The sequence below is a fragment of the Thermobia domestica genome, unplaced genomic scaffold (genome assembly GCF_964235325.1).
Source record: "Thermobia domestica unplaced genomic scaffold, izTheDome1.hap1.1 HAP1_SCAFFOLD_392, whole genome shotgun sequence".
In the NCBI taxonomy this organism is placed as follows: Eukaryota; Metazoa; Arthropoda; class Insecta; order Zygentoma; family Lepismatidae; genus Thermobia; species Thermobia domestica.
In genome coordinates this window covers 114,071-128,845 of record NW_027656103.1, presented here as the reverse complement: position 1 = coordinate 128,845, position 14,775 = coordinate 114,071, and the positions used below count along the sequence as shown (strand labels likewise).

General features: G+C 35.5%; 1 protein-coding gene across 1 annotated transcript in view; it reads left to right on the top strand.

Moving 5' to 3' along the window:
* Positions 1–7,881: 7,881 nt before the first annotated feature.
* Positions 7,882–14,775, top strand: part of LOC145676822 (innexin inx2-like) — a 66,164-nt gene continuing 59,270 nt past the window's right edge. The window contains exon 1 of the mRNA XM_081747601.1: positions 7,882–7,998. The gene's annotated coding sequence lies outside the window, so the exon portion shown is untranslated. The remainder of the gene's footprint in view (positions 7,999–14,775) is intronic.

Below are 14,775 nucleotides of genomic sequence, written 5' to 3'. Positions count from 1 at the left end.
TAAAGACAACCAGTTTTTATTCAAGAAAATAACGATTTTGAAGAAACGTACTGCTAAACGCATCATTGGACACATTTCCGATACGTGTTACCGTGTTTATGCACTTGAATGTGTTATTTGAAACAATTTCACTGGATCACTTCTTAATTTAGAGGAGAGAAATGTGTCGTAGAAGCTCTCGGGAGTTCTAGTGTTCTTTCAGCCTTTATATGCGATGACTTTGTACGCTAGGGATGGAAATAAGGAGATACACGAAGTACGGCGTCTTATTAATAATCCAGGCTCTGTCCATAAGAGCTGTAGAAAAGTCGGGGATGACAGCAGATCTCTTCAGAACCTGTCAGAGGGTGATCAATTAATGAAAAAAATCGAAGGTAACACTTCCGCAACCGGGGCCTTCATTGTGAAATTCAATACTCAAAATGGCGCCCGAGCGCAAGTACCAAATTATATTTGAACTGAAATTTCTTCTCACAGAAACAAGTTAGAAACTTCGTTTTTGTACCAAATTAAAGATAATTGATAGTAGAAGTAAGAAAACTAAGTATATTGTTTACATGTTGCCGCCATATTTAAAAATAACGGTTATTTGGGCCAAAATTAGTTTTTCTCGTTTCTCTTTTTTCATTTCATGACAAATAACTATGAAGTTATTAAAAATATGAAAACTCAGCCTAAACTAATTAAAGGAGCATAATCTTAACTTTCTATCGTTACCAATATCTTTAGTAGATCTTAAAAAATGACGGATCTATTTAAATTTAAGTGGCGCAGGGTGTAGCGTTTTTTGGACTGTTTAATAAATTACCGGAAAAACACTCACTACGCGCAAAACTTTCAAAGCTATTACTTTCCAACAAATTAAAATAGTCCATTCATTTTATCGATAAATTAAAGGTAATAGGTTGTTGTGTCGTAGAAAATGAAATAATAATGTTCTTTCATTTGTCAAATATTATTACTAACATGTTTGTTCATTACTATATAGCTAATGTAATTATTATATTTTTTTATTTTGCAGACTTTGATGTCATGAGAATTTACTTTGATTTGATGGTAATATCATGTGTGCTTGTGAGAGCTAGTAATATTTAACTAAGGTTTTCTACAGTTTCAAAATTTTTACGAATATATGACTTTAGCTGTGCTTTAGAGAATATTTACACATTTCTTTTCAGAGCATAATGTAAAATTACTGACAACCCAACATGAAACACTCATGTAATTTTTGGAACAATTGAAGAGGCAGTGACAGATATAGCAGGAGTTGCACCATTTTCAAGCAATATTCACTCGGATACATTTCAAAGACGATAAACTTTGATTTTGTGCAGAGGTAGTGTTTTAAGACATCTTGAATTTCAATTTTCGAGAAAGCCCAAAATCTCTCCATTTGCACCGATAGGAATGTGTACATGACAGATTAGTTAGTAGTATAGGTGAGGCGGTTACCCTTTGCAGTCTTCCCACATTTTTGACCGAGGTGATTAGATAGTCACATAAAATCCCTGCGGGTGCGTGTTTAAACATTGCTGCCGCTCGTGAAGAATACATCAAACAGATCAGCAAATGTTTGTAAACCTTTCACACAAGTTTTACGAAGTTAGTTCATAACATCAGCAATAATTGCTGTATTCATTGATGAATGTCCTTCGAAAACGTACTCAGACGGTTCCAACAACTTTTGCAAAGTAGACAAGGAGACTACTTTATTTGCTTTACGAAACAGTAGAAGTTTTCGTCTGTGAATGGTCTTCGACAACGGAGTTGATTTGTACAAAAATCGCTCGTTTCGGAATGTCACATAAGCTTCATGGTTACGTATCAGATAATTCAGGATTTCTTCTGCATTAGAATCTGGTACAACTTTATGCGACATGAAATGGTACAACTTCACAGGACTGTGAACTTTGTACGGGATTTCCTTGCGCTCCATAAAATTCTACCATTCTGTTAACAGAGTTACGAACTTCATCAAGTACATTACTAAGGAACTCATGGTCTGTTTGTGATATACCAAGAATCTGACTGAAGATTTGGCATGTCGAAAGAACTTCGTGGTACGACAGTTCCCACTGCGTAATATAATTCTTTCTGCGCGTCTGACTAATAATTCCTTCCGATGATTTCTTAGATCTATTTATAATCTGTTCAAGTATCATATCAGCACCAACTGCGCTAAATACATTGTTCGTTCTTCCGACTACGAAGTGACCATTCATGAACTGAGCATTTATTTCCGGGTGTTGAGTCTCCAAATTTCTAATTTGTTCAAGATAGAGGGACACGCACCACAGGAAATTGATTCGATTGAGTGCCATGAATACCGGAAGCAACTGCTGTACAATATACAGATGCAGCGGCCAGTATCCTTCTCGGTCAGCTCTTATAAGGCTTCTCAGCAGAAATAAAAAAATGTAAAAACTGTTCAAGGCAGCGACACTGCTCTGAGATTGAGCTGAGTTTCTCTGAAAAGTTCTGCAAAACTTCGGTATTTCATCTGAATTAATGACCAATTCCCTGAACTGATAAGAGCACGTTAAGCTTGCCTTTCTTTCATAATAATCATAGTGTCAACAAACTGCTGGATGACAGACGTATAATATTCACCTTCTTCTTCCAGGAAAGGATTCCCTTTAGCATAAACACATCTGCAATCATAAGCATACCTCTCACTGCCCTAACGTAGATAGTTCCCTTTAGAATACTCTCGGTTACTTTGGACCTAAAAATTTTCTATGAAAAGAGACTCCAAACCACTACCAGAAATGTACTATCCTGTGTAGACAAGAAGGTCATGTGGAATGATCTTAGCATGAGGACAATGTTTGAAAATTCATTGCTCCTAAGTTGCATTTCGGCAGCAATGTGATACACCCCTTCGTCACATACTACAGGCATTGAAGATTGGTTTAAGTGTTTAGGTAGGCTCTGGAAGTTTTTTCATTGCTGTGTATACACTATTATATTCCGTTACTGGATACGGCAGTACTGGAAGAAAGCCAACTTGTTTCTTAGAAACATCTGAATCCGTTATTATCGCATTCACAGTACCCCGCGTTAAAGTGGATTCTTTAGTTTCTAGCTCGTATGCAGCATACATTATGTCTTGAATAAACTCCTTCTGACGCAGATTATCGATGTCCAAATCATACAGTTCGGGAGAAATTGTCAACGTGTTTTGAATCGATATAGGTTGTACCTTCCTTTCTTATTTCTTCAATTGCTGAGATGGAAGCAAGGATTGAAGATGACTGGAGGTCTTGCTAGTACCGACTTCGACAATTTCGGTTTCGATGGGACTTTTGTTGGCATTTCCCGGAAAAACACCATGACTGTATCGTGGCTATCACGGATTCCTGACAGAGTAGCCTCTTCACGGTTTAAATTGTCCATAGCTCCTACTGTGAAACTATCACTCTAAAAGTGGCTTGAAAAAGACAAGGTGGAGCAACAGGTTTTAGTGTATATTGTTGTAAGGTTGCTTCGTGCTTGCATAACATCTTTATAGCCAACTGACACATCTAATTTATTCATAGTTGAGATCAGTTGTCTAATTTTGCATTTCTCATGAATTGAATGTGCCACCATCAAATGCATGGGGGTTGCTTTCCTACGACGATATATATTATAGAATAAAATCTGGAAGATTGACTTCAATAGATTATGGAAATTTAGATTTTGTTGGTCGGAAAATTCTTCAAGATCATTTTCACTGTCTTCGTCAGTGATATGTTGGTTTTCGCTTGCGTCCCAGATATGATGTTCAGATTGACCACTTGTAGCACCTCTGCTAGGAAATCCAAAAGAGGTTGAGGAATTCTAGTTATTGGCCAGGACTTATGAAGTTGCTGACTGTCCCCAAATTCTCCTTCAATACCGAAATCTGTGTGAAGGAGAGCCATTCGTACTTCTTTCGCTGCACTCGTAAGATGTTAATCGATATCAGTTTGTCAGCTACTTCTTCGGCACTAAATAATGAGTTGAAACCTAGAATCGGTTTATTTCTTTTCGAAGGCTTCGAAAACCTTACTTTTTCTCCAAAGTTTAACTTCGTTGTTATTAAAAGTCAGTTCACTGTTTCCATTAATAAAGCCTCGAATTTCCGACAATGTCAATCCACACCCTCATCCAATAGTTTCTCGATAATTGGCGGTACTCTATTAAGCACTCCACTTTTATTAGTTTTTTTGGACTCGGTAGTTGTGCTATCTGATTTCTGAGAATATTTATTGAACTTCAGAAGATAGTGCTCAAGACAGACCTTATGATAATAGAGATATGCACCGAAAACAGGGAATTCATCCTCCAAGTCACAAGTTCTCGTAAATTCGTCATCTTTAAAGAACATGGTTGCGGATAAAAATGTGGTTGCACGATTTGATTAACATATTTTGTACTTTTGTATAATTCCGTTGTGTTTCTGTTTCCCACATACTACATATAAAACATTTCTTGCTTCCTTGTTTGAAGATGGTGATTGTCGAACTGGAATATCTACTCTCATTTTCTTTGCCATTGGCTCAGCTTGAGATTTTATTGAACGCTGATCCAGCTCCTCAGGTTCACTACGTTCTTTTTTTATTTTCCTTCCGAAACAATACATTCATGTTTGAATATAACATATAGAATGCATCATTACAATCATACACAAATTCTGCACCTCGCTGAAGATCCTTAAGTCTTTCAGAACACCATCCTTGCGAATTTCAGCCACAGTTATAACATCTCTCCCTCGGAAGAACGACATTGTTTTACATGAAGATTTGTCACGATTCTAGTAAATGATGCAGGCATTTACGTCTAATACGGATGCAGAGAAAGAGGTGAATCGGGATACGGAGATGCCAAACAGGTTTTCTATAGTCATTGTCTAGGATATTGGTGCCAACTATGGATTTTTATTATTCCACTGTCCACATTACAGTCTGCAACATTAGCTACATATTACATGAACAAACATGTTAATAATAATATTTGACAAATGCAACAGCATTATTATTTCATTTTCTACGACACAACAACCTATTACCTTTAATTTATCGATAAAATGAATGGACTATTTTAATTTGTTGAAAAGTAATAGCTTTGAAAGTTTTGCGCGTAGTGAGTGTTTTTCCAGTACCGGTAATTTATTAAAGTCCAAAAAACGCTACACCCTGCGCCACTTAAATTTAAATAGCTCCGTCATTTTTTAAGATCTACTAAAGATATTGGTAACGATAGAAAGTTAAGATTATGCTCCTTTAATTAGTTTTGGCTGCGTTTTCATATTTTTAATAACTTCATAGCTATTTGTTATAAAATGAAAAAAGAGAAACGAGAAAAACTAATTTTGGCCCAAATAACCGTTATTTTTAAATATGGCGGCAACATGTAAACAATATACTTAGTTTTCTTACTTCTACTATCGATTATCTTTAATTTGGTTCAAAAACGACGTTTCTAACCTGTTTCTGTGAGAAGATATTTCAGTTCAAATATAATTTGGTACTTGCGCGCGGGCGCCATTTTGAATATTGAATTTCACAATGAAGGCCCCGGTTGCGGAAGTGTTACCTTCGATTTTTTTCATTAATTGATCACCCTCTGACAGGTTCTGAAGAGATCTGCTGTCATCCCCGACTTTTCTACAGCTCTTATGGACAGAGCCTAGACTATAATAAAAGATCAAGACAGAAAGAGAAAGAAGAAAGGATAAGTAATTAGAATCACAGGAAAGTGTGGACATAGAAAGAACCTTCCGTTCAATTTCTATTTCTTTCCCTTTTAGAACATAAACACTGTCCACAAAGCTGTTAAGATCACAAAACAGCCTGAATTAGATGAAGAGTTTTCGAATACTCTTAAAAATACTAGATTTCTCTTTATCAAATGTATAACTTTCGGCGTAAGCACACGATAGATTATAGTTTCTCTCCATGTGCATATTTGTGTGTGTGTGGGGGGGGGGAGTGTTTGGTACTTTAATTCTCGGTAACTACTGGCCGTATAGGAATCAAATTTCATGAGAAAATAGCCCATCATCTAAGGTAGCGCTTCCCAACCGGTGTGTCGTGAATGGGCCGCTGGTGTGCCGCGAGGAATCGAAACAAAATTATTAACTTTATAGCAATCAAGTTGCAAAACGTAGGGGAAAATGCATATTTGTATTTGACATTACTATGAATCTCTACTATGAATCTACAACTTTAGTTTCATACAAGGTTACTGTTCTGCATTTCTAATGTTGAAAAAAGTTTGTTATCATTTTTATGACCATTATTGCTTCTTTATTGTTGCAGACTATTTCGTAACTTGAAAATTTAAAATATCATTCAATACTCTCGACAAATTGCCTACATTTGTGTTTTAAAGGTAAAAGGAGATTTGTTTGTTCGTTCGTTATTTAGTGATCTTCCTTCTTAGTAAAAGGTTGCATACAGTTTTTCAAAAGAAAGCGTATTTTTAAAAACCTGAGTCCAATATTTCATTGCAATTGTTTTTTATTCTAAAATTAGAATGAAAAATAAGCACGAGAAAAACAAGTGATAGAGCTTTCTTCTATGCGAGGAGGAGATCAATAATCACAGAAAAAAATACCACTTTGTTTTATATTTACAAATAATAATATCTATAAGTGTGCCGCTAGAATCCAAGTAACACCCGTAGTGTGACGCAAGTTGAAAAAGATTGGGAAACGCTGATCTAAGGAGCTAAAATTGTTATATCTAGCGGCCGGGATTCGCAACAGATATACTCTGCTCACGTTGTGTGTCGTACTTTATTTTTCAGTAAATACTGGCCGGAGATAAACTATATTTTGTGGGAAGCAGACCATCGTCCAAGGAAAAAGAACTCGTTATATTTGTAGGCAGAGATTAACCATAGACAACCGCGGCTCGGCTCAAATTGTATGTCATGCTTTATTAATCGATAACTATTGGCCGGATCTGAATCAAATTTAAGAGCAAGTAGCCCATTATTTAAGCAATGAAGAGATCTTTATTTGGTGGATGAGCTTAGCCAGGTAGCCTTGGCTCGAAAGTAGAGGTCGCATTTCACAGCTTTGCACTAGGTTTAAGTCTACTTTTGAAACTATTCGTGTGACTATAGACCCACTAATCCTCTAAATCAGAGATAGGCATTGTGTAGGGCCACATCGCACTTCTAAGTGCTACTGAACATCAAAACCCAAAATGAACTTCGCAGGGCAGTAAGAAAGAAGCGACTGGACATATTTAATATGCGGGATCTATTTTGCTGACCTCTGCTGTGGACTTTCAAGTTGGGGTTTCATCAATGCAACTTACGTTTCTTTTTCTGATTTATATTAAAGCATATTTTAGATATTGTACTGTAATAATCGGTAATTTCTATTTTGTTTGCTTGTTTGTTCTGCATCAAACGGTGTCGCTTTAGCAAGTCGTCCATGAAGATTTTCTTGCGGCCTCGTCCACTTGCGGTTTTGTTCTCGTAATATAGCCCGATGAAACCGTATGCACTAATTACCGTCCTTCCTGTTTGTTCTGGAATTTCATTTCCACCTTCTGCTTATAAGGGAACAGATTGGATAATTTTGTAGTGGCACAAGATGTGCCTTGAGTCTCACAAGATTTAATGTATACATCTAAACATTGTTTTCATGAGAAATATCAGGCTTTTGTGTTGATTTTATAGATTACTCTCTTTGATTCTAATTTCTTTTTAACGTTAATAACATTAACTAGATTCTCAACAGCAATGCTCGTCTGACAAACACCGATGTTTTGATCTGAAAAGAGCGGGAAATAGCATTAAGAAAACAACACGTCTATGCCCCTCTCATACGTCTCAATGACGTGTTCGTGTTTGTCTGTTTAACTTTCGCGGGCTTTCTGTTCCTCTGACAAGCACAGCGACTCTAGCGTCGTCGTTCAGTTGTAGCATCGGAAGTAGCAGGTCTTCTTGTCTTCGCAGGGAGGACGCGAAGTCATAGTGCAGCCATTTTGTTTGGCGGTGCAGCAGGAGCTGATAAGTGTAACTATACTTAATTTTCCATTTTCAGTACATTTTTAGATATTTAGAAATTATTGGCCGTTTACCCATTACATAAGTGAGTGTTCTTCTATTCATTGTTTCACTTATTGATATGCAAGTCCCTGTAAAAGAGGTGAAATAATAATCAGGATCGAAAATAGAAATTCAAAGGACGTCTCAAGTGTTGAAATGTTTATTCATTTAACTGCGTTGAAACATAGAAACTACTCTGGGGAACTATTAGGTATCTTACACCAGAAAAAACTATTAGACTTTTACAGTCATTAAAAATCGGGTCTGTATTCGATACATATTTTCAATAATTTCTGTTTAATATTTTTGAGGCGTTTTTCTTTGTTTTCGTTTAAGTACAAGAAACACATTTAAATTATCTCAGTTATTAATATAAGAAACAAGTATATAGGAAAGAATGGGTTGAGCTGATTTTGAGTTTAACATCCCTTTGAACAGCGAGGCTATATGAAATGGAACCTACTTATTAACGTGGAATCCGAACCACATGAGCGCCTGTTGGAAATCGAACCCGGGTCTTCCTCGCCAAAAGTGCGTACGCTAACCACTTAGCCACGAAGAACCTCAATATATATAGGAAAGAAGTAGTATTAGTAACTATCGATGGTGAGTGCGTGTAAGAGATTTCAAATTTATTCAGCCGGGCTGTAAAGATTTAGGGTTCAACAGCGATCCGTAAAAGCTAATTTAAAATCCTTTCTTTTAAAATGAATTGCTTTTGTCAGCAGAAAGGCTGGCTGAAGTGCGGATTTATAGTTTAGCATTAGGTCATATCACATGTAGCCCCTCCCAGTGGTCGAAGTGAGACGGTATGCGGTGGTATGCCATACCGCCTCTGGTTTTTCAGTGATGAAATCATACCGCCTCTGGTTTTCCAATGATCAGGACATACCGTCACTGGAAAGTGAATGCTAATATACCTTTAATAAATCCATTCTTATACACAGTAATTGACAAATAGCTTTGCACGAAAAAGATGGCTTTCTTACGTAGCAATAATTTCTAAGTTGACAACACCAACATTTTTGTAATCTTTTTCCTATCTTTGGTTTTAAAATGAAGTATCTTCAAAGAAGTTCAACTAGTTTATATTTTGATATGCCATATTGAATTGTTTCTTTCTTATGTATGTATGTGTCTTGCCTGAATGCATATACATGTTATGTCTTGAGCATGGGCGGATTTAAGGGATGTCTGCTGTGAAGGGCGGATATTCCAGGGTGTTTGGAATACCCCTCAGTCGAGCGGGGGCTTCGGGAGTTTTCTAGTAGGAAATTGTTAATACAAAAACTCGGTTTTAGAACATTTTTTGTGTATAATTCTCTATAATACAGCATAATTTAAATAGAAATGCAATCTTTTAGGCAACATACCCTCACTATATTTCAACATTTAGATATCCGGTATGTCGAGTCAAAATCGTAATAAAACATACCACCTCTGCTTTTTTCCACTTCGTACACTGGCCCCTCCCATAAGGAATATACGTGTCATACCACGAGTTCTATATAATACAGTAATACTTCTTGCGTATATATATATATATATATATATATATATATATATATATATATATATATATATATATATATATATATATATACGATACCTCGTCAATTGTGTATTGGACACGAAGAATTGAAGCAACCCTCCGAACAACGACATTTGTTACATTTTAGTGCTTTCGAGAAAAACTTCCCGTTGTTTCATGCAGGCAACTTTATTTTACTTTATTTTACGTTTCCTGCTACTCTGACGAACGTCACTAGCAGCTGGTTTTGTTTTCTTCTAATGTATTCCTGAAATATACTACAAGGTTTTGTCCGTTTTCTCGAAATCACTAAAATGTAACATATATCCTTGTTCGGCAGGGTGCTTCAATTGATGTTGTTTATGGAAACTGAACATTTTAACCTAGAATTCGAAACACTGTAATGCGTTCAATTGTCTTTCATCATGAATCGAATCCGTTACTCTTGTACAAAGAGTACATGTGCTAAGCACTAGACTACATCGAGGACATAGGGAGAATTTCATCATTATTAGAAATAGCTTGTCAATCTTTTTTACCTTTCTATGAGTCTTTAAAATATTCAACGATTAATATGTGTAAGTCGTTCAAGCAAATAAAGTTAATGTGCTCAATTAGTTGAGAAATCATTAGTTATTACTGTTAACGCAGTCATGAATATGTAAAGATCTAATAGATGTCTATATTTCGTTTTCAAAAAAACAGCTTTTATTGATTCATGTAAAACGGAACTACGTAAATTATTATTAGGAATACCTCTATAAGCAGAGTTGACTTTTCTGTTCTCTTATGTGCGTCAAATATTGACTGCAAATAGATTTGGTTGAATTGGTCAGCATCTCTGTCAACTACAAGACTATATGAGACATGGATTTACTGTTTACCATAGTAATGATCTCCCACCGGGTATCGAATGGGGGAATCTGTGAACCAAAGGCAGCCACCCGCTAGCCACTAGACTAGCGGGAAGGGGTAACAGCAAATAGGAAGGTGAGTAGTGTTTCAGGTCCGTGCTTATACAGGGTGTTTCATATCAACACCGACAACGTTTGGAAGGTGATTCCTGACACCAAGATAAGACAAAAAGTATAGACCAACCTGGGTGCACAAATGCTTCCTTTCGGAGTTATAGGCTGCCGAAAACAGGAAAAAAAATGAACTTTAAAGGTCCATAGCTCCAAAACTATGGGACCTTCCGTATTCGGTCAAGACTTCACTACAGAACTAATACGTGCGCTATCCAAAAATACATGTTTCAAAATCCTGCGGTAATTCCGCAACAATTTTTATACAGGGAGTTTGGCTAGAGGATATAACTTGAAGTACTCATCAACTAGGTCTGTAAAAATTGTTGTTGAAGTACCGCAGGATCCTGATCCTGGATCCTGGATATTTGGATAGGGCACATACTATTTCTTAAATAAAGTCTTGACTCGAGTCCGGTAGGTCCCATAGTATTGAAGCTATGGGCCTTTAAAGTTCATTTTTTTTACTGTTTTCGGCAGCCTGTAAATCCAAAATCAAGCATTTGTGCACCCAGGTTGGTCTATACTTTTTGTCTTATCTTGGTGTCAGGAATCATCTCCCAAACGTTGTCGGAAAACAACCAATATTAGTTAAATTCATAGTTTTTGGGTCGCTGAGAAGTGAATAGTGAAGTATTAATAGTGAAGTGAAGTTTTAATCCAATTCAACTTCAAGGTTATACCTCACTAGCCAGGGAGGGGGCAAAATTTTAAAAATAATTGAAAACGACAGGTATTAGTGTTGAATTCATAGTTTTTGAGGTAGCTGAGTCTAGCGGTATCAGTTTCCATGATGTTCAAGTTCATCCTCACCCCTTGGAGTAGAGGTGGGAGAAAATTACTTTCTAAAAATAATCAGATAAGCTAGCTAATTAGTAACTAATTTAATTAGAGCGAATTAAACACATTAACATATTTTCTCTCTCTTGCGCGGGACTCTGCGAGTTACTACTTTTTAAATATTACTTTATTGTGAATCTTAAAAAGAATTCCAAAATTTTGCCGGCCCCTAAATTCTGCCGCCCTCTGATCGAGCAAAGAATAGCACTTACCTAAATACGGGCCTGAGTGTTATAGTAATAGGGCCGGATTTAATGAGGTCAAGAACATTTAAAAAAAATAAAAGTCTTGTTTCTTTCTAATTGTCGAACAAGATACATCACTCAGATTATATTTATGCAATGCAATCACAGCACTAAGGATATACACATATAACTATTGTAAAATATCTCCCTTTCCATAAATGGTTTATGCGTCAGTTTCCGTTGAGTAAATGGGAGCATATATTACATCTATAGGCAAAGGGTGTTTGTCGGTTTCTTAGGACTGGTTTCGTGCTCAACCAGCACTACTATACATAAAAATGCAACATTCTGTGTGGGAAATTAGTTGATGGTACATTTAATATTAACGGTACTTTGCAGTTACCTCGAATCTCATAAACAAAACACAACTTTACACAAGGACAAAAAGTTTGAAAAAGTTGGAGATTAGTTGAAAGTCAGCGACTTTTCTGATGGAGAAGTGGATTACAATAACAAACTGACCTTTCCATCCAAATAAAGTCGCTAATCTCAAACTTAAAAAAAAATCTTATGCTGTATTTTTTTTTAAGATACAAGATAGATGCAAAAGTACCGTTGGCATTCTCCTGAATGACTTATTTGTAAGATGAAATACAAATTATTTTAACTACTTGTGACTAAAATTGGAAAAAGATAGAAAACTTACGGAAACCTTCTTAGTTTTAAATATTTGTTTACTTGTCTAATAGAAATTCATTGACACACGTATCACAATATTTCCAAATTCTTACGGTTACAATCTTGAAACTTTGTATATATATAACACTGCAGGCCAACGTTAAAGTGGAATTTTACAAAACGTGACTCCTTAATGAGGAAAAGAAGAACTTGATTATTTTTGTTCTCCAGGTACCCGAAATTATTAAATGTACATCTTTGAAATTTGGTATAAATATTTCCTATGTACTCTAGACAAACGAGAACGCTAACGAAATGTGACCTCTACTGAATGAAGCAAATGTGAGCCTCTTAATTACTCCAGTAAAATTAATTTTATATTAACAAATATTTTAAGCCAGTAAAATATGTATTTAGCTTTCTTTGATATACAGGGTGGCCCAAAAGTATGTATACAGACCAGTATCGATTAAGTATGACATTTTAATTTATTAAGATAATGAATTTATTTGTTTCAGTTTGTTCCAATCTTAAGGTATAAGTGAAAATAAATTAAGAAGAGATAAGGAAGAAACTAAGTGAATACTTGTATGGATAACAAAAAGTAAATATTATAAAATGTCATGACCAATCAGTATGAGACTGTATACCTACTTTTGGGCCACTCTGGATTTTCAACAAATTTCATTCATCTCTTACGAAAAATAAGCATTCTGCTAGTATTGGACAAAAGGATGTTTCAATATAATAAGCCTTTAAATAATTCCCTAAATGTAGTTTAAGAATTATTCTTTAGGTTGAGATCGAAATATATCAAGGGTTGGTGGTGCGTGGAATTCCTACTCCAATCCCATGCCATATAAATATGTAGTGGACAACATTGCGTTCATGCGTTGTCTCACTGTTCTCTCGTGTTCTCCAGCATTCTCATTCGACTAATTCTTCCACAATCATTCACTTTCACTAATTTTCCATCTTTCTTAGCCAGAAGGGCATACGGGCGAGTTCTAAAACTAGAAATTGCATTTTATTGATAAAGGAATAAGGAAGAATACTTAATTAATGTGAAATAATTCCTAATGTTTTACGTTAAACAACCAAACTTTCATTTAATTTGAGATGTGTCTTCATCAGAGCTGTAGCTAGAGGGGGGCTAGTGGATCAGTTGTACCGGGAGCCGATAGCAAGAGGGTGACGACCAAACAAGAAGAAAGAAAACGTATTGGAAATGAGTAAATGACATGTAGTTCCTAAAAAGTATCAGCGCCCTGTTCAATCAATATTATTCTCGATTTGAAAAAAAAAATAGATTTATTAAAAATTTCCGTGCTCGCTTCACTCACAATCCAAACGTTTCAGTAAGTCACAATATTTTACTTATTACTTAAAGGAAGTTATTATACATGATTTCTTAACGACGAGGTGCCGAGTAATGACTGTGTGTACGCAGAAGCATTTTTAAAATCAGAAACGCTCAAAGTCTGAAGCACGTGTTCGGCGTTTTGATGGTGAAGAGTTTGCTTAGTTAATCACGTTTTTCTACACAATCGGATTAATCACGACGGTGAGAATAAAAGTGTGAAAATGAAAGGATTGAAGATGCACACACAAGCTGCTCTTTGCGCTGGAATAGTTATTAAAAATGAAGGTGAATACTGGGAGTAATACCATTTTCGAACTCGAAGCAGTTGTAGAATAGTGACTTAAAGGAATCAGAACTTAACCCAACGAATTTCTTCTTTTACCAAGACTGATAATATCAGTGATTTTTGTTATTGCATTGACATATAAAATGGTTCCAATTTGAAGGAATTTATTGGAATCCCTTCACCATCAAGCGCCAGGATATTTTTTGTGCATACGTATCTAGTTGTGTTATATATATATATATATATATATATATATATATATATATATATATATATATATATATGTATGTATGTATGTGTGTGTGTGTGTGTGTGTGTGTGTGTGTGTGTGTGTGTGTGTGTGTGTGTGTGTGTGTGTGTGTATTTTAATATGTTAATTAATAATAAGTAACCATAAATTCAGAATTTTCATTCACTAAAAAATTAAGTAATTGCCATAATTTCAAACATATGTTCTAACTGAAATATATTTTGGATTTTAAATACAAACATTAAACATATTCTTTACCTCCATCGTTGAATATTGAGAAACTGGCAAAGAAGGCTCCCTCTAAATTTCCGTCGTATTTCAGAAAATATTTTTCACCGTAAAAGAATCGAAATTAAGATGGTATTTGTATGGTCAGATACAAAATAAAATTACAAACGTTTACAATTACTAGTGGAAATTAATGTTGTCACACATTTTGAACATTGAAGTTTCAAATCTTATCGATGGTATGAAACGTTGTAAATAGTTGTAAACTTCCATAACTGCTTTCCAAGTGGATTTGTTTACAACCAAAGATAGTTTTGTCAAGTTTAACAAAAAGTTGAAAATAAGTCTCTTGAAAGTA